General features: G+C 43.0%; 1 protein-coding gene across 1 annotated transcript in view; it reads right to left on the bottom strand.

Annotated features, from left to right (window-relative positions):
* Positions 1-4,891, bottom strand: part of epc1 (enhancer of polycomb homolog 1) — a 46,506-nt gene extending 41,615 nt beyond the window's left edge. The window contains exon 1 of the mRNA XM_031903137.1: positions 4,654-4,891. The gene's annotated coding sequence lies outside the window, so the exon portion shown is untranslated. The remainder of the gene's footprint in view (positions 1-4,653) is intronic.
* Positions 4,892-20,840: the final 15,949 nt, after the last annotated feature.

Below are 20,840 nucleotides of genomic sequence, written 5' to 3'. Positions count from 1 at the left end.
TGATACTCTCAGTTTTCCCTATTCATTTTACTTTATATTCTATACTTATAGGCAACAGAATAGCTTGTGGTAGCCAGTTGCAAACACATAGATTTCAACCATGTTGAATTTCTATTTGAAGTAAAAATGCTGGAAGTCTAACAAACATTCTGATGTTTTTGTTGGCCTAACACTGGCTCTAATCCTTCCAACTTCACCACTGGTTGTACCCAAGCGCACAGTCAGAAATAGAAATGAGATGTTTCACTCATACTGCAAGACAAACTGGCCAAAAGGGATTACAAGGAACCATGTTTTTTTTATCCTGGGGGGTCAGGTAAAGGCACCTTATTTTAAGCCTCTGTGGTATAATCTGGACCCACTTAATCCTAAAATGGTTATGTTCTCAGGGTGCACATAAGATTTCCTGTCCATGGAACTTTCAGGCTGGCCAACCCTGGAGCAAACCCCCTGCTGCACATCTTAAAAGAAGGCTGTTGCCTTCAAAGGAGAGAGAAAGGAAAAGGAAATTTTTATTAATACAAACAATTTGTATGTATATGTATGAACTTTATTTCATAATGACATCTTAGTTGTTATATTGGCGGTTGGCTGTGACACTCATAGTTGGTTCTAGCCAGTAAGGCTTTTAGTGCTTTCTGTGGGTATAGCTAGTTCTAGCCCTGTCCTATTGTTTATATACTGGATTTTAAAAAAATCACCATCATCATAACATTTCCCTTTACAATAGCCACTACAGTTGTAAGGGCTCGTACTGACAAGTGTTTAGTTCTGTGCTCCCCTGTGGTGGCGTTCTCCTGCGTTCCACCTGTGTATGGTGCTTACATGCGCCTGTGTGAGTACACCCCCATAAGGAAGAATGGGGTGCATTCCTTCCTGCCCTCCCCTGCAGTGGAATCGCAGAGCAGCACAGAACCAAACGCTTGTCAGTACAAGCCCAAAGGCTGGAGAGACACACAGAATTTTCACCACCAGCTGAAAGGTACCTGAAACTCTCCACTGACTGTAATGGGAAGCACCTAAAAGCACCAGTACCAAAATATAACAGGGTGCCTTCCCCTTGGCAAATGAAACGAGTTGTTTTTAACATTTCTTAATTAACCTTTAGTATGATGTAGAGCAGTGATCCCCAACCAGTGGCTCAGGGGCAACATGTTGCTCACCAACCCCTTGGATGTTGCTCTCAGTGCCCCCAAACCACGGAGTTATTTTTGAATTCCTGACTTGGTGGCAAGTTGTGGTTGAATAAATAGAAGATTTACTACCAAATAAAGCTGTTAGTGTGCATAGAGGCTGCCTAATAGCCAATCTTAGCCCTTATTTGGCACCTCCATGAACTTTTGATGCTTCTGTTGCTCTCCAAATCTTTTTACATTTGACTGTGGCTCACAAGTAAGAAAGGCTGTGGACCCCTGATATAGAGTGTTATTCTGAAACAGTTTGTCATTGGTCTTCAACTTTGCCAAACAAGCGGACCCACAAAATCTGATCAAAATCTCCCATCTAGTTTGCCCCTAACCTGTGACAGCTGCCCAAGTAAACAGCTGCCTAGGCACCAATCAGCACTCCCTTTTTTAAGTTACCATATTGGCAAAATCTTCTTCAGTCTATAGGTGAACAGTGTATTTATTCATGTAAATCAGTGGTTCTCAACCTGTGGGTCTGGACCCCTTTGGGGGCGAACGACCTTTTCACAGGGGTTGCCTAAGACCATTGGAAAACACCTATTTCCGATGGTCTTAGGAATAATTTTATGGTTGGGGGTCACCACAACATGAGGAACTGTATAAAAGGGTCGCGGCATTAGATCCATGTAGATGGTCTAAAGATTGGATTATGTGCAATTAGGCCAAAACACCTTACTCTATGCTTCAAAACTGTTCAAACCAGACAATAAGGCTACAACATGTACCCCTGTTAGTCATAGGCATTCAATTGGAATGGCAGGGGCCACACGAAACGCAATGATTGACCAACACAAAGTGTGTTGCCTGCAGAAGCCTTAGGACACTGGGGATACGTTCCTTACACTTTGTTCGACCATATTTTCTTATGAGACCACTAAAATTAATTAATATGAATCCCCATTAATAGTCAGCCAATAAGAAGCCAGCAAATGCTTCCAACATATAGTCACTAAAGCTTTTTGTATGGAAAATTCGGAAGACAAAACATGGACAAACTAAAAGGTAACATTTATTTTTAGTATGTTACAGAATGGCCTATTAGTAATGAACCGTTTAGTTGGTCTTCATTTTTTATATATATATATATATATTATTTTTTTTTAATTATTTGCTCTTTATAGTTTTTAAATAAGAGTCACTGACCCCAGCAGCCAAAAAACTATTGCTCAATCAGGCTACCATTTTATTGTTATTGTTACTTTATATTAGTGTTCTTTCTATTTAGGCCCTCCTCTATTCATATTACTGTCTCATTCAAACTACTGCCTGGTTGCTACTTTAAATTGGACCCTAGCAACCAAATATCTGCTGAACAAAAAGCTAATTAATTAAAAAACCGCAAATAAAAAACGAAGACCAATTGCAAATTGTCTTAGAATATTACTATATCATACTAAAAGTTAATTTGAAGGTGGACAACTCCTTTAAGGACTGCCCAACCAATGGACAAATGTCATTGCTACACTGTAAATGATCTACATCTGCTGTTTTGTGGGGCACCAAGGCAGCACCCCCTGCAAGACAGTTCTGATGTTATCCTGATCCAGCTGAAGGACATGGCTGATAACAGAGAACAATAGCTTGCAGGGAAGTTGTTAACAATGTTCTGCAACCTTCTGCCAAGGTTGGAAATGGGACCTATACATTTTGGAATGTTAAAATACTGTTATTTTTGTTGTGTTTTAGGTCAAGTGGGTCTTTAACTACATACAACAAGTAACATTCATCAAATAGCCAAATGAAAAAGGATTTTATCGGACACATATTCCACAATTATTACAACTTTCAAAATTCGGAAAAAGAAACACCTGAAGAGAACACTTTGTATTCTAAATTTCACAATAGGGGAGCAGACACCCCCATAACAAGCCAACGCTGATCAGCAGGTGCTAGTAGTAGTTTGTGTGCCACATGTGCACCCTATTAGCAGCCCCCATATTGTATGATCATAGGATCTGGCCCTCCGGCCATTTATTAGTCTGGCTGTCTGTGCCACGCTCCTTCTGCTTCATTTTAAAGAATAAGACATGCATAGGAAAGGCAACACAAAGGATTAACTATTTAATGTTCTGCTGTAGCCTTCTATGGCTCCTTCGGGAACATTCCAATAACAAGACAACATCATCATCTTTTATTTGTCTAATCTTGCAACACTGGGATCAAAAAACAAACATAATTCTAGTGCTTTTAGCTTTCTTTAAAGCCCTTAACAACTTTTTTTTTTGGGGGGGAGGGGCACAGCTCAGCCCTCTCTGCCTCTGGATACCATTTCCCTATTGATTGCCCAAGTCACTTGCCAACAACCCCCAAATACATTCAGAAAAGATCCCAGCTCTGAATCTGAATGCACTGTACAGGGCTAAGACCACAATATGCCTTATTATCCAGCAGCTGCATTCAGGGCTGAGCAGCAGAGAAAATGGATCAGCCCGAGCTGGCTGCCATTGTTTAGAAACAAATGGAAAATGAACAGACAGTATGTCACAGAAACGTCCAGCAGGTCCCGGACGGGCAGGTCCACACAGGGCAGGTCCCCTGTGCCCATGCAGTGCCACACACAGCCACCGTGCCCTGTATACATGCAATAGAAGGCACACACATGAAACGACAAGATCAAGTCTTGCCCCACCTCTCTCTCCCCTTTCTCTTAGTGAAACTGACATATTAAATTGTTTAAGAGAACCACAGCGCCACCAACACACATCAATGTAGGGGGAAAAAAAAAAAGAAACTCCCACCGTGTGCAAAAAATACAGAAAAAAAATTAAAACCTTAATTTATATTTCTACCTTAATTAAACACTTGCTCACCAACACCCCCCCCCCCCCAACACACACACACTCCCATCCCAAACAGATCAGTCGAGTTGTGCAAGCCAAGCTGCCATAGTGCAAGCTGATCTCCAGAAGAAATAAAAGAGCCACCGCCACCATTCACTCACCAGCCATAACTTAGAGCTATGAGAACCCCTCCAGTGCCAGTCTCCATCCAAACTAATGACTTCAGATCGTTTAACTAACTAGCCACCTTTTATATAATGTCCAGACACTGAGATCATTCATTTCCAGGGATCCTCGATCGATATCAGGCGAGGTGGAAACAATGTTACAGCTTTATTTGTAAACATGTACATAGGATTCTATTGTATGTAGTGGGGCTTGGAGCGATAATATCGCAGCATAGAACAATATGGCACAGAGTGAGCACTTGCACCATCTACACAGATACACAAACACTTCATCCTGGGGTGGGGGGGGGGGGTGTTGGCTTAACAACAACATAAAAAATTGAAAACTAAAGAAAATAATAAAATACAGATATATATCTATTTTTGTATCGAGATACCGAAAAAAAAATGTGCATAGTCAGAATAATGGAATGAAAAAATAAGAGCAGAGGAGCTAGGGTACTTTTACAGCACTTTAATAGGAACTTAAAAGAAATGGATGGCTAATAGTAAACTCACCTTTCAAGCAGGCAGTGAGGTGGGTGCCAGTCCAGAGGGCAGACTGGGCACAAAATAAGCTGCATGTTGGTGCCCTGGCACACAATCTCCAGGCAGCTGCTGTCTCTCCAAACATCTTGCAATGGCAAAGGGAAGGCAAAAGAAGTGCTACTTTCTCCTGCCTTGATCTGCCCCCCTCCTACACACACACACACAGGGCTGCTCTCCTCTTCTTCCTCAATCTTCAAGCTTTGTAAGAAGACAGAAAAAAAAAAACCCCCAAAGAAGATTAGAAGCAGAGGAAGCCAGAAGACTCCAGGGTTAACAACTTTGCAATGGCAAATAGGCGTGTTGTGATTGGATGGGAGGGCAGTGTCCCTCCAATCTGCACTATCCCCCCTCCCTCCTCCTCCTCAACTACCCCCCACCTTCTGCAGCCTGGAAAAAAAGGCAGTGTGCCATTTTATACTCATATCATACAAATGGAGGTCTGCCTTCATGTGAAATGCACACTGTCACCTTACTGATCCCCCCCTCCCCAGCTGCCGCCATGTTCCTCTGCACCCCGCCGTACCCGGGAGGGAACAGCCCATGCCGTTTGTTTAGCAGAGAGGGATCACACCTCCACATTATTAATCAGATACCAATGATGTCATAGGGGACTCAACTTATTAAAATGCTAGCTTTCTTGCCCACATGCGTTTCGATATCATGGGGGGGGAATGGAGGATGGTAGCTATCACCTACCTTCAAAGATGATCTTCGTTTTAAAGAACCCTTCAATAAATATGGGTTAAAGATACTCATCAAAAAGGGCGGGGGGTCTTTGAGCTGTCTCTATGACTGGCAGAATGCTACCATGCTGCCCACAAACAAGATGGCGGCATCAGTGACTTCTGAGGTAACGCCTCCTCTCCCTTCCTCTTTAAGTCCTGGGAAGTGCTACAGATCAGCAAGATCAGCTCATGCCCTAAACACAAATGTAGAAAAACAGTTAAATCTATGTAAGAAAGGAAATGCCAGCAGCTGGGTATATACCAAGGGGATCAGAGCCATTTATATACAACTTCCATGCCCCCCCTGCCCTCCTGACCTAATGCCAATCACAGGGGATTTACAGGAATTTGCCATGTAAAAAAACCCAAAAACTTTGCATATGTATGAGGTCTTGCACCTATCTTGGCTGCTTTGCAAATGGAGTGGGCTGGGGGGAAATCTGATGCCTGTGTGTCTTTTCATTGTAGAGCTGAGTCAGAGGTCTCTCTGTGCTGAACATGGCAGGGTGGCTGCTCTCTAGCTCCCTATCTCAGCTGCTGTTTAACCTTTTGCTTATCAGGCACAGAGAGCAGCCTGGGAGCAAGTATGAGTGGCTCTTGGGAGCCGCATGTGCTGCTATAGGATATGCTCAGCTGAAGCAATATGGCAGCAACGTCAGACATTTACTTCGGTTTTGACCCGAACAGTTAGGTTTTTCTAAGGCGTGTTTGTGTCTCAACTGTTTACTCGGTTTTCAGAGTTGGGAAACCCGAACAAAACTCTGGCCAGTAAGTGAAAAACAAATACAGGTATGGGACCTGTTATCCAGAATGCTCAGAACCTGGTGTTTTCTGGATAAGGGATCTTTCCATAATTTGGATCTCCATAACTTGCCTGCTAAAAATCATTCAAATATTGAATAAACCCAATAGGCTTGTTTTGCCTCCAGTAAGGATTAATTATATCTTAGTTGGTATCAAGTACAAGGTTCTGTATTATTATAGAGAAAAAGGAAATCATTTTGAAAAATTAGAATTAATTGCTTATAATGGAGTCTATGGGAGATGGCCTTTCCGTATAAAAGGACTTTCTGGATAACGGGTTTCGGCATAAGGGATCCCATACCTGTATTAAGATACTCACCTCAACATGGCTTAAGGCTGCAATGCATGGGCCAATTCTAGCTGCCGATATCAGTCCCTTAGACCGATTCGGCAGGTTATTGGCCCATGTATGGGCCTTCCCGACTGACATCTGGCCTGAAATCGGCCAACAACTGGCCTAAAATTGGCCAGATATCGATCAGGCAGGTTAAAAAATCAGTCGGATCGGGGACCGCATTGACCAACCGACGCCTATACCTGCCTATACCCATCATTCTAATTCCCCAGGGCCAAGTACAATTATTTTCTTATCATTACAGAAACAAAAAAAATCATTCAATTAGCATTTTTTTAACTTTGCATTGCTGCATTTCTAAGCTTTCTGAATAACTGATTTCTGTATAATAGATCCCATATATTTAATTAAAGGACTTATCAGGCAGAATATATATAAAGGTAGGGTTGTCATCTGTGTGGTTTTGAACCGGACATCCCAATTTTTCAAAGGGCTGTCCAGTTCAAAACTTTCTCTCCAGTTTAAAACACTAGACAGAAATCAAGCCAATCACATCTAATGATGCAATAACCCCACTTCGGCGTCATAAACCCACTGACATCATTGTGACTGCCTCTGATGTCATCATACCCACATCCAACATCATTGGCCCACCCCCCTTTGTTTGAGGTTTAGCAGGTGCCAACCCTAAAATTCACATTTATTTCAATAAAATCTCTAATCAGAATTGTCCAACCAGGGCAACTTGAGCTGCAGTGCCTACCAACAGCATGCTGGGAGTGGGGGGGTTCCATGGCAGCTCCTTGGCTACAAGCTGAGCTTCCCTCAATTGCTGAAAGAGAAAAAAATATTTCACATTTAAGTGTGACATTTTGCAGACCTACGTAGAAAGCTTATATAATGGTCGAGAGGTGCTGCAGGGTGGGAAGGAAATGTTTGTTTAAAGGTTGGCAGGTGGCTCTTCTCTCTTTGTTTTAAAGTGTGGGAAGAAAAGGGATTTGCCCTGGGCCCCCATGAACAGAGAGGGGCCCCTAAATGTAAATAAAGTTTTTAAACTGTGGCACAACCAAGTATTAAAAAGTGGTAGTTCAACAACAGCAGGTTCAGATTTCATGTTGCTGAATTATGCAATTCTACGCTACCTCCACCTTTCCTGAATTGCCAGGGACCCCTCTATAAGCTTCCTCTATAAACTGCTCATCCAGGGACTGGTCCAATTGGAGGAAATATGTTATCCCATTCTGAAACAAACTGGAGGCAGTGTTAGACTGGGGTGTCCAAGGTCCACAACCCAAGCTGTGGAGGCTCCCCTCCTCAAAACACAACCACCATTGTGACCACTGTCTGCCCCCACCATATACCTCCTCTTATTTGCTGCTAGAATTTACACGTGTCCCTGCCAAATATCCTGGGCATGCAGTGGAACGGCTCGGGGGCCATGGGGTTTTCTCCTAGTGTCCTCTTAGCCCAGTCCGACCCTGGCCTCACATGGTGTTTTCTTACTTTTCTCAGTAGAAAATACCTGAGCAACGGGTTAAACTTTATGGACGTGTATTGAAATACTATTTGATTATATCAAACTCACATTTTAAAGGTGCAGTTTACCTTCTTTTTCAGAATTTTTTTAACCAGTAGGGTTTGTGCATAATAATTATTAATGTTTTGATTATAAATATATCTATGGTTTTTGCTTGTTCTTGCATTACACAGGGCAAATTCTGAACTTGAAAGTAAAGTCAGTTCCTGTTCATAGTCAAAACAAACCCACAGCCCACTGAGCAGCCTCTGTATAAGTAAACCCTTTCCTTCCCCCAGACAAAGCTTGTTGACTTTTCAGTTTTGTCCTGTTTGGTGCAAGAAATAACAAAAACCATACCTAATTCCAGGTTAAAATAATAGGCAATAAGTATATTTAGCACAAGTCCTATCCATTGAACAAATGATGGGGGGTCAGGGGCAGAATTTGTCAAAGTCTAGAACCCCCACCCCAACATGCCTTGTCCAGTAGGCATGCCTGTAGTCATTCAATATATTATGTTGTGGCTAACAGAATGGCATACCTGGGCTCCCTGGTGCTGCATTGATAACTTTGAGTCTAAACCAATGTACAGGATTGTAATTCCCCCCCACTCCCAACAACAATGACATTAGTTCTAGAGGTAAAACTTGTGTATTTGTATTTTGTGGTGCCCTAAGCCAGTGGTTCCCACACTCCACAATAGCCCTCATTGGGGGTCCTGAAACAGTGGTAGGACAGTCTCGCCTGAAGGCCACTTAGGGTGATAACTGGGGAGGATGCTTGTATGTAGATACTCCTGAAAACCCAGCTTAAACCACGAGAGTGAGATTTGGGTTTAACACTAATTTTCTATATTTCCACCCACCACTTCTATTGTACAGATATCTCCCATTCCATACACTAAATATTGAACCTTGAGTCTTGAACTCTTTTTTGTTTCTTCTTTACTTCTTTACTTCTTCTTTAAGAAAGAAACTTCCATTTTTCAGTTAAAACACACTGGGCCAACACCATGTTACGCTACCTACCCAGTCATCTCAGCATTGCTTTTTAAAGCACAAATTTATGACAGTTGCTATGAACAAGCCCTTCAAGTTTTATTGGGCCTATATTTCCACCCTATCCCTCTACAACTGAGTATTTCCCATGTTTCCTCCCTTCAGCCTGTCTGTGTGCCTTCAGGACTGAGCATATCATGAGTTACAGCACAATATACAATGGAACCATCTCTTACCAAGTCTACTTATCTGTTATCTATGATGACCAAATGTAGTCCCAGTTTATTGTACTATATAACATTTTTCATACTTTCAAGCCCAAGCCCTCATTTGAGGCCCAATATTTGCCCATGACCACCCTTAGTTCATAAGAAGATATAAATTGAAAACATTGCTGTACCAGCCAGGCATTAATAGGTCAAACAATCACCAGAGTTTTTAATAGTGTCTAAGGGAGAAAACAGGTATTCTGTACAATTTTTAGCCAAACTAACATTTAGGCTTGGCCAGCCCACCCAAGGCTCAGGACTCCCACTGGTAGCAAAACCCCACAATTTGGGAATCACTAATCTTTAGAGTTCTGAGTCTGTTCTTGAATGTCCTAACTGATCTTGGCCTGCTTGTCAGTCACTTTCCCCAACCCATGGTTTATATCTGGATTTTGTTTAAACCCTGCCGGCTTGAATATCTGTTTCAGGCCCAGTCAGTCAATCTGTGGGTTCTGGCAAATGCAAGAGGGGCTGCTGTAAGAAGCCATAGACAGTCACTATTTATTGGGCTGGTGGGGGCTGTTTGGACCTCTCTGTACTTAAAATTTCAAGGCCTATTTTGAATCCCACTCCAGTCCTGGTCTGGTCAGATATCTTTGAAAAAATATCCTGGAGAGCAGATGAAGTAGCTTAGTGACTTTTATTGCAGCATTCTCAGCACTACATGTTTCAGCTTAACCAGCCTTCCTCAAGTTCACGAAGGCTGGTTAAGCCTTAACATGTAAAGTCACCATGGAAAAGCCAGAAGCTACATTGTCTGCTCTCTGGGTTATTTTCTTAAAGTACTTGAAAGTTTTGCAACCAGCACTGGGTTGCCAGTCGAGGAGCATGTATACATTTGCTACAAGGACTAATCAATGTGTTAGTAACCCTATCAGATATCCCTTATGGCAATGGGTTCTATTATTTGGGTTTGTACCTAAATTACATTTTGCCTTATATCTATTTTGCCTTTGTCTTGCTCCTCCTCTTGACAACTTCTTTCAGACTCCTGGGTCAAGACTTCTTTTTGCAGAGGAAGAGCAATAACATAAGAATCTTTGTTCTGGTGCAGAGATGGGAAAAATGGCTTTCCAGAATCACCATCATCAGGAGGCAAAATCACCCATCAGGTCCCCCTTGTCAATATTTTCATTAATAGATTGGTGATAAAATATTGGTAATGTGGGGTGTCCTCCAAATCTAGAGAGTCCAGCCAACATTGCCAAACCTGGTTAAATTTAGTGGGTATACTCCTTTAGGTGTATACCAAGTACGCTAAGGTGAGATACACCCGCAAAAGGTTTTCCCACACACCAGGGGGACTGTGAATTATTTGATTAAAATGGAGTCTATGGGAAATTGCGTTTCCCTAATTTGGAGCTTTGTGGATAATGGGTTTCCGGATAAGGGGTACAGATATCTGTACATGTTTTGGATCTGTTATCTGGAAACCCGTTTATCCACAAAGCTCCAAATTACAAAAAGGCCATCTTTAAACATTGATTTCCTTTTTGTCTGTAATAATAAAACAGTACCTTGTACTTGATCCCAACTAAGATATAATTACCCCTTATTGGGGGCAGAACAGTCCTATTGGGTTTATTTAATGGTTAAATGATTCCCCTTTCTCTGTAATAATAAAACAGTACCTGTACTTGATCCCAACTAAGATATAATTACCCCTTATTGGGGGCAGAACAGCCCTATTGGGTTTATTTAATGGTTAAATGATTCCCTTTTCTCTGTAATAATAAAACAGTACCTGTACTTGATCCCAACTAAGATATAATTACCCCTTATTGGGGGCAGAACAGCCCTATTGGGTTTATTTAATGGTTAAATGATTCCTTTTTCTCTGTAATAATAAAACAGTACCTGTACTTGATCCCAACTAAGATATAATTACCCCTTATTGGGGGCAGAACAGCCCTATTGGGTTTATTTAATGGTTAAATGATTCCCTTTTCTCTGTAATAATAAAACAGAACCTTGTACTTGATCCCAACAAAGAAATAATTAATCCTTATTGGAGGCAAAACAATCCTATTTGGTTTATTTAAGGTTATGGAGATCCAAATTACAGAAAGATCAATTATGCAGAAAACCCCAGGTCCCAAGCATTCTGGATTACGGGTCCAATAAATGTACCTGAATTGCAGGCAGGGGATTGTGTTTTTTTACAAACGGTGTATATGTAAAAGTTGGGGGGCCCAGGGATTTCTGATGGCAGCCCTGGAGGAACCTACTGAAATCAGAGTCCTAACTCACACCTAACTGTAGTGTAAATTTGGAGCCTGCCCACGTTTCTCTATAAAGGAACCAGATTCCCATTACGGTTCTAGTGAGTTGGACTAGAAGTTCAGACAGCTCCTTAGCCAAAATGCTTTGTTTTTAAAGAATAATTCTAATCCTTTCAATATTGTAACCTGTGAGTTAGCCGCTCAGGGGGAAGTGGGAGAAACAGAGCTAGGACTTTCGCAAGGCAATATCCACAAAGTAAGAACTGATCATGCCTGATACTGTATATTCAGTTTCTGTTCTTTTGTGCAGCTACATTTGCTCAGCCAATTATGAGTTAAGTCCCAAACAGCCATGATTCTTCTTAGAAAAGCCTACCAACTTTGCATAGCAGAGGGAGGGGTAAGCTTATTGCCCATTCCTTTATTTCATTCTTTTTCACATGGTTTGGGGGTCGTCTGTGGGATGCAGTCTTTAAGTTGTGCCAGATATTCTCTATTACATTCAGGTCTGGGCTTTGAGCCACGTAATGATATTCAGTCTCTGCTTGCTGGGCTGCTCCATTGTTGCTTCTTCTTTGTACTTAAAGGAACACACACTTTCTGATCAAACTGTTGCATTTTCTTGCTTGTGGGGGAACGGAGGAACACAGCAGCTAGGTCTCCCATATACAGTATGTACCTTTGCCATAGGTCTGGCTGATTCGGCAGCTTATTTACCCGTGTATGGGCATGAATGACGGGCCTGCCCGACCGACATCTGGCCTCAAATCGGCCAGATCTCGATTGGGCAGGTTGGATTTTTCCGTCAGATCGGGGACCGCATCGGCTCATTGAGGTGGCCCCAGAACCGATGGTGCCTATACCCGCCGTTCTAATTTGATCATTTGGCCCCAGGGCTAAACTACCAAATTAGCCCAATATCGCCCACCCATAGGTGGGGATATTGGGAGAAGATATGCTCGCTTGGTGACCTCGCCAAGTGAGCAAATCTTACTGTGTACGGCCATCTTTATACATTATTAGAGCAACTTAAACTAGTTAAATTCAAATTGTGCACAATCTGCTAAAATTATCAAAACATTAAATAAACCCAATAGGATTGTTTAACCCCCAATGTGGGTTCACGCATCTTAGTCTCCATCAAATACAAGCTACCTATTTGTTTAAAATGAACTCTATGGGCATCAGAGTTTAATAAGACCTGTATCTATAGCATTAGCTTCTATGACAGACTAACCTCTTTTTCTGCTTGATGATTTCCCACAACCCCTAAGCTTAGCTTCCAGAGCACACTGAGCATGTGCAGTGCCACTGAAACTGCTAACCAAACCAAGATGGGGAACAGCAAATTCAATTTAGGGCCCCAAAATATTAGTAAGTTTGTTAGTAAGTTGACCTATTCTACCAAGATATATTGCAAATGCTCATTAATTGTGGAGGAGGAGGTTGTTTGCGCATGTGGAGGGGAGGGTAGGGGGGCACCGAATGGGGGCGGCCTCGGGGTGCCTCATTTAGAAATCCTGCGCTGTACAGGTATGGGACCTGTTATCCAGAATGCTCGGGACCTGGGGGTTTCCAGATAAGGGATCTTTCCGTAATTTGGATCTCCATAACTTAAGTCTGCTAAAAACCATTTAATAATGATAATGGGTAATTAACCCAATAGGCTTGTTTTGCCCCCAATAAGGATTAATTATATGTTAGTTGGGATCAAGTACAGGTACTGTGTTATTATTACAGAGAAAAATTAGAACTAGAATTATTTGCTTATAATGGAGTCTATGGGAGATGGCCTTTCCGTAATTCGGAACTTTCTGGATAACGGGTTTCCGGATAAGGGATCCCATACCTGTAATAAAAGGGAGAATTTACGTCATTTCCTGTCTGTGTGTGATTAATTAGGTTCAGGTTTGCTGTGCCTTTTTATGCAGCCCGCAGTGAGAACTCTGGAATTACCAGTTTGAAGGTGGTGGTAGCTCTAGGGTTCCCCTCCATCAATAGGTGCACATGCGTGTGACTGGAAATAGGAGGTTGGACAGTCACCCCATGATTAATCTCCTCTAAATGCTTTCCTACCGGTGATAATGTAAATCTCTGGTTGGAAAACATATGTGTCACCCAAAAGTTTCCTCACAAGTCCGATGGCAAAGTGACAAATACGTTTTCCTACTGGCGATTTACAGTATCGCAGGTTGTAAAGCATTCAGAGGGGATTAGTTGCCACCACTAAAGAAGATTTTCTTCATTTTCTTTAGTAGTATGTGCCTTTGGCTAATCCTAAATAGAAAATTGCTATTTTAAGTACTAATGGCTGCCCTCCTGAGGTCATACGATTCACAGTGCACGCAAACACCAAGCACACACATACATGTTAGGTCACATGAGCAGCGCTGCCTCTGGGGTCCTAGCCTCCTGAGGTGGCCAAGTTGATGCTACCCCCCTCGTTCCCCCACATTTAGCTTTTTTGCATCAAAGGGGGGTGGAGGGTTCTAGTGCGCTATTGTGCTCTCTACACTAGAATAGATGAAACTGATGTAAAAAATTGAATTTTGGTTCTTAAGGTGCCCCTGGTAACTTGCCGGGACCAGCCCTGCCGCCTGAGGCGGGTTTCTCAACTCGCAGTGCCCCTGCACATGAGCCAATTAATGGACAAAGTTTTGTCTTTTACTCCCACACTACTTCCTGTTACAGCTGCATTATTTCCTGTCAGCTGATCTCTGAGGGAGCACACAGACCATCACAAAGTGGTGGATCAAGGTAAAAGATGTGTGTGTATATATATACAGGGCCGCCATCAGGGGGGCACAGGGGGTACGATCGTCCCGGGCCCGAGCTTTAAAGGGGGCCCGGCCACGCTAGAGTTTCCTTAGCTCGGGCCCCCTTTCCTCAAGCCCGGGCCCCGTCTTTAGTTTTATCCTCCTCTCTGCGGCTCGCTGCCGCATCTTTGCTTTTATAAGGTTGCGGCCCGTGCGTGTGCGCACGGGCGCAACCTTATGAAAGCAAAGTTGCCCCCGGAAGTAGCAGAGAGCCGCGGCACATAGAGGAGGACATCGCCGGAGCTGGGTGCCAGGAAATGTAAGGTGCTTGGGGGCCCTGGGGGTAAGCTGAAGGATACTTGGGGGCCCTGGGGGTAAGCTGAAGGATACTTTGGGGCCCTGGGGGTAAGCTGAAGGATGCTGGGGGAAGCCGGAGGATGCTGGGGGGGCCCTGGGGGAAGCAGGAGGATGCTTTGAGGGGCCCTGGGGGAAGCAGGAGGATGCTGGGGGTGCCCTGGGGGAAGCAGGAGGATGCTGGGGGTGCCCTGGGGGAAGCAGGAGGATGCTGGGGGGAGCCGGAGAATGCTGGGGGTTCCCTGGGGAAGCTGGAGGATGCTTGGGGGGGAGCAGGAGGATGCTTTGAGGGGCCTGGAGGGAAGCAGGAGGATGCTGGGGGGGGGCAGGAGGATGGTTGGGTGGCCTTGGAAGAAACAGTTGGACGCTTGGGGGGAGCCGAAGGATGCGGAAGGAAGCAGCAGAGGGCAGGCCATAGTATGAGTAATTTGGGGGGAGCACCAATGTTTTAGGGGGCCCTGGGCTGGCCAGCATTGATTTAGGGGGTACCTGCCCTGGCACCAATGCAAAACGTAACCCCTGGCCACCAATGTTTTAGGGGGGCCCTGGCTACCAATGTCTGTATGTCCTTTGTATTGATGGGAGGGGTCACTGGGTGAGGGGCCATTAGGAGTGTGGGAGGAGGGGGGGGGGGCAGAAAATCTTGTTGTGAGGGGCCCCGTGATTTCTGATGGCGGCCCTGTATATATATATATATATATATATATATATATATATATATATATATATTACAGTTTGATGAGATTAATATGCCACTTAATATGATATAAAGTATCTGTTGGTTCTAATGGTATAGTTTCCTTCAGATCATCAATGCTAATGGAAACAACAACTGTGTCCAATTTTGAGTGACCTCAATTTCGGTTGTGATTGAGCTTTATTGTCTGTCCAGTATCACCTGGCCTGTGCCCAACATTTACTCTTCAAGACAGGGGTAAGGGTGTGGTGGAACTGGGGGGGAAACCTTTCCTTGGGTGGGTGCCAGAGCTTCTTGTCTAGGAACTATGGGGGGGGGGGGGGGCACCATCAGCCACTTCATCTGCAAAAACTCCCAGAAACAACAGACCCCTCATGTTAATCGACTGGCAGAGCCTTTACAAAGCTGTCATCCTCATTAGCACAGATAGAAACCCTTTGGGGATTATTTCCTTTCAGCTAATCAGTGAGTGACACACAGACATAAAAAAAATGGGAAAAGATCTAAAAAGGCAATTTGTCCTGATACTATAGTTTCCCTTTAATTCAAGAATGTTAATTAAGAGGCCAGCTAAGCAGTCAGTTTATTGCTGTTACATGGAAAACTGCATTAAAATGAAACTGACATAATTCCATTCAGTCAGGCCCAGACTGGCAATTCGTGGGTTCTGGCAAATGCCAGAGGGGCTGCTGTAAGGTGCCATAGACAGTCACTATTTATTGGGCTGCTGAGTGTCTGTTTGGGCCTCTGTGTACTGATAATGCCAGGGCCTATTTTGAATCCCAATAGGGACCTGCATTCAATGACAGGGATCGGGTCACTACCCCAAACATATAAGAGCTATTATTATTAGTTCTCACAGCTACAATTTTACATGAATATCTGTTTAGACTATTTGTTACCCTCAAGGAGCATTCAGCAGAAGTCACACACAGGCTTTTGTCACCATCTAGTGAAAATCACCAGAACCGCAGGTCTCAATCATTACATACAATGGGGTGTCTGTAAATAACTGAGCATACAAAGCCATAAACTAGTCATATGCCAGGAGTGAAAGTGGGGCACAGTTAGGTCACGGGTGGGGATTATGTGTCAGCCCAAACCCCACCCCCATGGACCTGCTCATCACTACCATGAACCCCTGTTGGACCCTAACACCATAGAGAAAAATACAATAAACCCAGTACAGGTATAGGACCCATTATCCATAATGCTTGGGACCAAGGGTATTCCGAATAAGGGGTCTTTCTGTAATTTGGATCTCCATACCTTAAGTCTACTAAAAAATCAATAAACCATTAATTAAACCCAATAGGATTGTTTTGCATCCAATGAGGATTATTTATATCTTAGTTGGGATCAATTACAAGATACTGTTTTATTACTACAGAGAAAAAGGAAATCAGTTTCAAAATTCTGAATTATTTGATTAAAATGGATTCTATGGGAGACAGGCTTTCCGTAATTCAGAACTTTCTGGATATTGGGTTTCCGGATAAGGGATCCCATACATGTACTACTAATAAAAGTGGAAGCAGTTTGGGGCAAATACCTGCACATCAGAATACATTAGAATATCTACAAGGGCTCATGTACTAACATAGGTGCTAAAGTTCAGTAGCAACCAATCAGATGTTGGCATTCATTTTATAAATTGGAGCAGATTGTTCAAAACAAAGTGGTGGTAGGTCCCTATAGGCCTTATGTGCAGTGGGAGCCCTGCATGGAAATATACTAGAGGGCCCCAACTCAGCTTTCTGTTACAATGGTTTGGTCCATATACTGCCCTTCAATGGGTGACTCTTATTAATGTTCAGATTAATGTTTTGGCGCTGAGGTCCACCTACTCCATGTATCCACCTGGGCTCTTTCCATTCAGTAATACTAGGACTAGTTACAGAACCTCAGAGATTGCCACTATTCTTCTCTGGGGGGCGGCAGTGGTCATAACAACCCTTGGTGACAGTAGTCTGACAGGAATTTATGCAGCTCTAACTGTAACAGGAAAAAGTGGGGAAGTGAAAGACAGAACTCTGCCCATTAATTGGCTGATGGGGCCTAGCATGTATGTGTGCCCATGGTTTGTTTATGTGCACTGGGAATCATGATGCCTTAAATCTTAAAATGGCAATTTTTTGTTTACCCAATAGCACATACTACTAAAAAAGTAAATTTTTTATAAAAATGGTTAATTTAGATGAAGCAGGGTTTTACATATGAGCTGGTTTATGGAATATATTAAAGAGACCTACATTGGTTGCGGGGTATAGTTTTCCTTTAAAAACATGAAACCTCCTGGTAGATTCCTGTGCAAAACTAATTTTTGAAACCTGAACTGTACCCGCAGCCTCCAACCCCCATTTCTAACCACTTGGACTTACTACCCGACCTGATGTGTGACTGCCTTATCCTGCAGCCCACAGGTACCTGACCCAATGCAGGACTCTTGGCTAGAGCACACCCCGGATTTGTGCAGACATGGTGTGGGGAACAAATCAGAATGAATTAGCCCTATACTATCTAGAAATAGAGGTAGAAGCTGTATAAATGTTACTGGGGCAATGGAGATATTTCAGCAAAGCAGCCTTTATTAAATACTCCCAGTAGGAATACTTAATTAGAAATAGCTAGTTATTTTAATGATTCTCTTGTTTATAACTAGGCCCTAAATCTCTGTTGAATAGAATGAGTGCACAGATTTCCTTGTTTAGGGAAAGTTTCTTTTTTCAGGTACCCCGCAGTAGCTCTTAGACCATACCAATTTGAGGTTCTCTGCAATAGATTGAAGCTGCTGGTCAGTCAGTGTCCTGCTCCTCTATAGTGATGCCCCTGGTTATCTGCCCCTTAGCTCACAGCAGGATTATAGACTTATGGTGATATTCAGCTCACATCGTCCTCACTCTCATTTGTCTTCATCATGCTGAACCCCCTAGTCCACTCCTCTCCCCCCCCCCCCAGTTTGACCAACCTCTTACATAGAATTTCTTGGTTCCTACACAGCAGTGATCCCCAACCAGTGGCTCATGAGCAACACGTAAAGGTAAACAAAGGTCCAGGACTGGATGGTATTAATCCCATGGTATTAAACAAGCTTAGCGCTGTGATTGCCAAACATCTTCACTTAATTTTTCAGGATTTACATGGTGCTGAGAGACTGGCGGATTGCTAATGTGGTGCCATTATTTGAAAAAGGATCCCGTTCTCAGCCTGAAAACTATAGGCCTGTTAGTCTGACATCTATAGTTGGAAAGCTTTTGGAAGGGGTAATAGGGATAGGGTACTTGAATACATTGCAAATCACAAGACTTTAAGTTTGTGCCAGCATGGTTTTATGCGTAACAGATCTTGCCAGACTAATTTAGTGGTCTTTTATGAGGAGGTGAGCAGGAATCTCGATGCTGGAATGGCAGTTGATGTCATCTACTTGGACTTTGCTAAAGCGTTTGATACAGTACCTCACAGAAAGTTTATGATAAAATTGAAAACATACAGTATTTGTAATTGGATAGAGAACTGGCTGAAGGATAGATTACAAAGAGTGGTGGTAAATGGAACATTTTCTAATTGGGCCAGTGTTGTTAGTGGAGTACCACAGGGGGCATAGAGAGTACTGATTCTATTTTTGCTAATGATACTAAATTGTGCAATATAAGTTCCATGCAGGATGCTGCCGCTTTGCAGAGCGATTTGACAAAATTGGAAAACTGGGCAGCAAACTGGAAAATGAGGTTCAATGTGGACAAGTGCAAAGTTATGCACTTTGGTAAAAATAATATAAACGCAAACTATCTACTGAATGGTAGTGTTTTGGGGGCATCCTTAATGGAGAAGGATCTAGAGGTTTTTGTTGATAACAAGTTGTCTAATTCCAGGCAGTGTCATTCTGTGGCTACTAAAGCAAATAAAGTGCTGTCTTGTATAAAAAAGGGCATTGACTCAAGGGATGAAAACATAATTTTTCCTCTTTATAGGTCCCTGGTAAGGCCTCACCTTGAGTATGCAGTGCAGTTTTGGGCTCCAGTCCTTAAGAAGGATATTAATGAGCTGGAGAGAGTGCAGAGACTGCAACTAAACTGGTAAAGGGGATGGAAGAGTTAAACTATGAGGTTAGACTGTCAGGGTTGGGGATTACTCTGTACAGGTACATTAGAGGGGATTATAGGCAGTTGGGGGATGTTCTTTTTTCCCATAAAAAGGATCAATGCACCAGAGGCCCCCCCTTTAGATTAGAGGAACGGAACTTCCATTTGAAGCACCGAAGGTGTTTTTTCATGGTGGGGGCAGTGAGGTTGGGGAATGCCCTTTCTAGTGATGTAGTAATGGCAGATTCTGTTAATGCCTATAAGAGGGGCTTGAATGATTTTTTGAACAAGCATAGTATCCAAGGCTATTGTGATACTAATACCTTCAGTTAGTATTGATGTTGGTATATATGGTATATGTATGTGAGTGTATAGATAGGTCAGTATGGGTCTGTATGTGAGTGTATAGATAGGTCAGTGTGGGTCTGTATGTGAGTGTATAGATAGGTCAGTATGGGTCTGTATGTGAGTGGATAGATAGGTCAGTATGGGTCTGTATGTGAGTGTATAGATAGGTCAGTGTGGGTCTGTATGTGAGTGGATAGATAGGTCAATATGGGTCTGTATGTGAGTGTATAGATAGGTCAGTATGGGTCTGTATGTGAGTGGATAGATAGGTCAGTATGGGTCTGTATGTGAGTGGATAGATAGGTCAGTATGGGTCTGTATGTGAGTGGATAGATAGGTCAGTATGGGTCTGTATGTGAGTGGATAGATAGATCAGTGTGGGTCTGTATGTGAGTGTATAGATAGGTCAGTATGGGTCTGTATGTGAGTGGATAGATAGGTCAGTATGGGTCTGTATGTGAGTGGATAGATAGGTCAGTATGGGTCTGTATGTGAGTGGATAGATAGGTCAGTATGGGTCTGTATGTGAGTGTATAGATAGGTCAGTGTGGGTCTGTATGTGAGTGGATAGATAGGTCAGTATGGGTCTGTATGTGAGTGTATAGATAGGTCAGTGTGGGTCTGTATGTGAGTGGATAGATAGGTCAGTATGGGTCGGTATGTGAGTGGATAGATAGGTCAGTGTGGGTCTGTATGTGAGTGTATAGATTGGTAAGTATAGGTTTGTGGGTGCTGGGTTTACTTGAAAGGGTTGAACTTGATGGTCTATTTTCAACCCTATGTAACCCCTTGGACCTCTCCTATGGTGAGATACAGTGGGGTGAATTAGAGAATAGAGAGTTACCTAGAGGAAACAGGAGAAGGTCTGGGCAGAAAATAAGTTAATAAAAAAGCCTTGGAAAAATGATTCCGATTGCATAGTACACATGGCCTTTTCTGCCTCTGGCCCTCAGACTCACTGCTTAGCTCAGAACTGACCAGAGAAATGGCACTGTAGCCAGCGGCAGAGTCCTGCACAGAACCAATTTTTGAGACCTGGACCCACATTTTATTTTTGAGTTCTGATTCAAAAGAGACGAGGAAAGGAA

Source organism: Xenopus tropicalis, chromosome 6 (assembly GCF_000004195.4).
Source record: "Xenopus tropicalis strain Nigerian chromosome 6, UCB_Xtro_10.0, whole genome shotgun sequence".
In the NCBI taxonomy this organism is placed as follows: Eukaryota; Metazoa; Chordata; class Amphibia; order Anura; family Pipidae; genus Xenopus; species Xenopus tropicalis.
The sequence above is the reverse complement of the archived record's forward strand: the minus strand, read 5'-3'. Positions and strand labels throughout refer to the sequence as shown.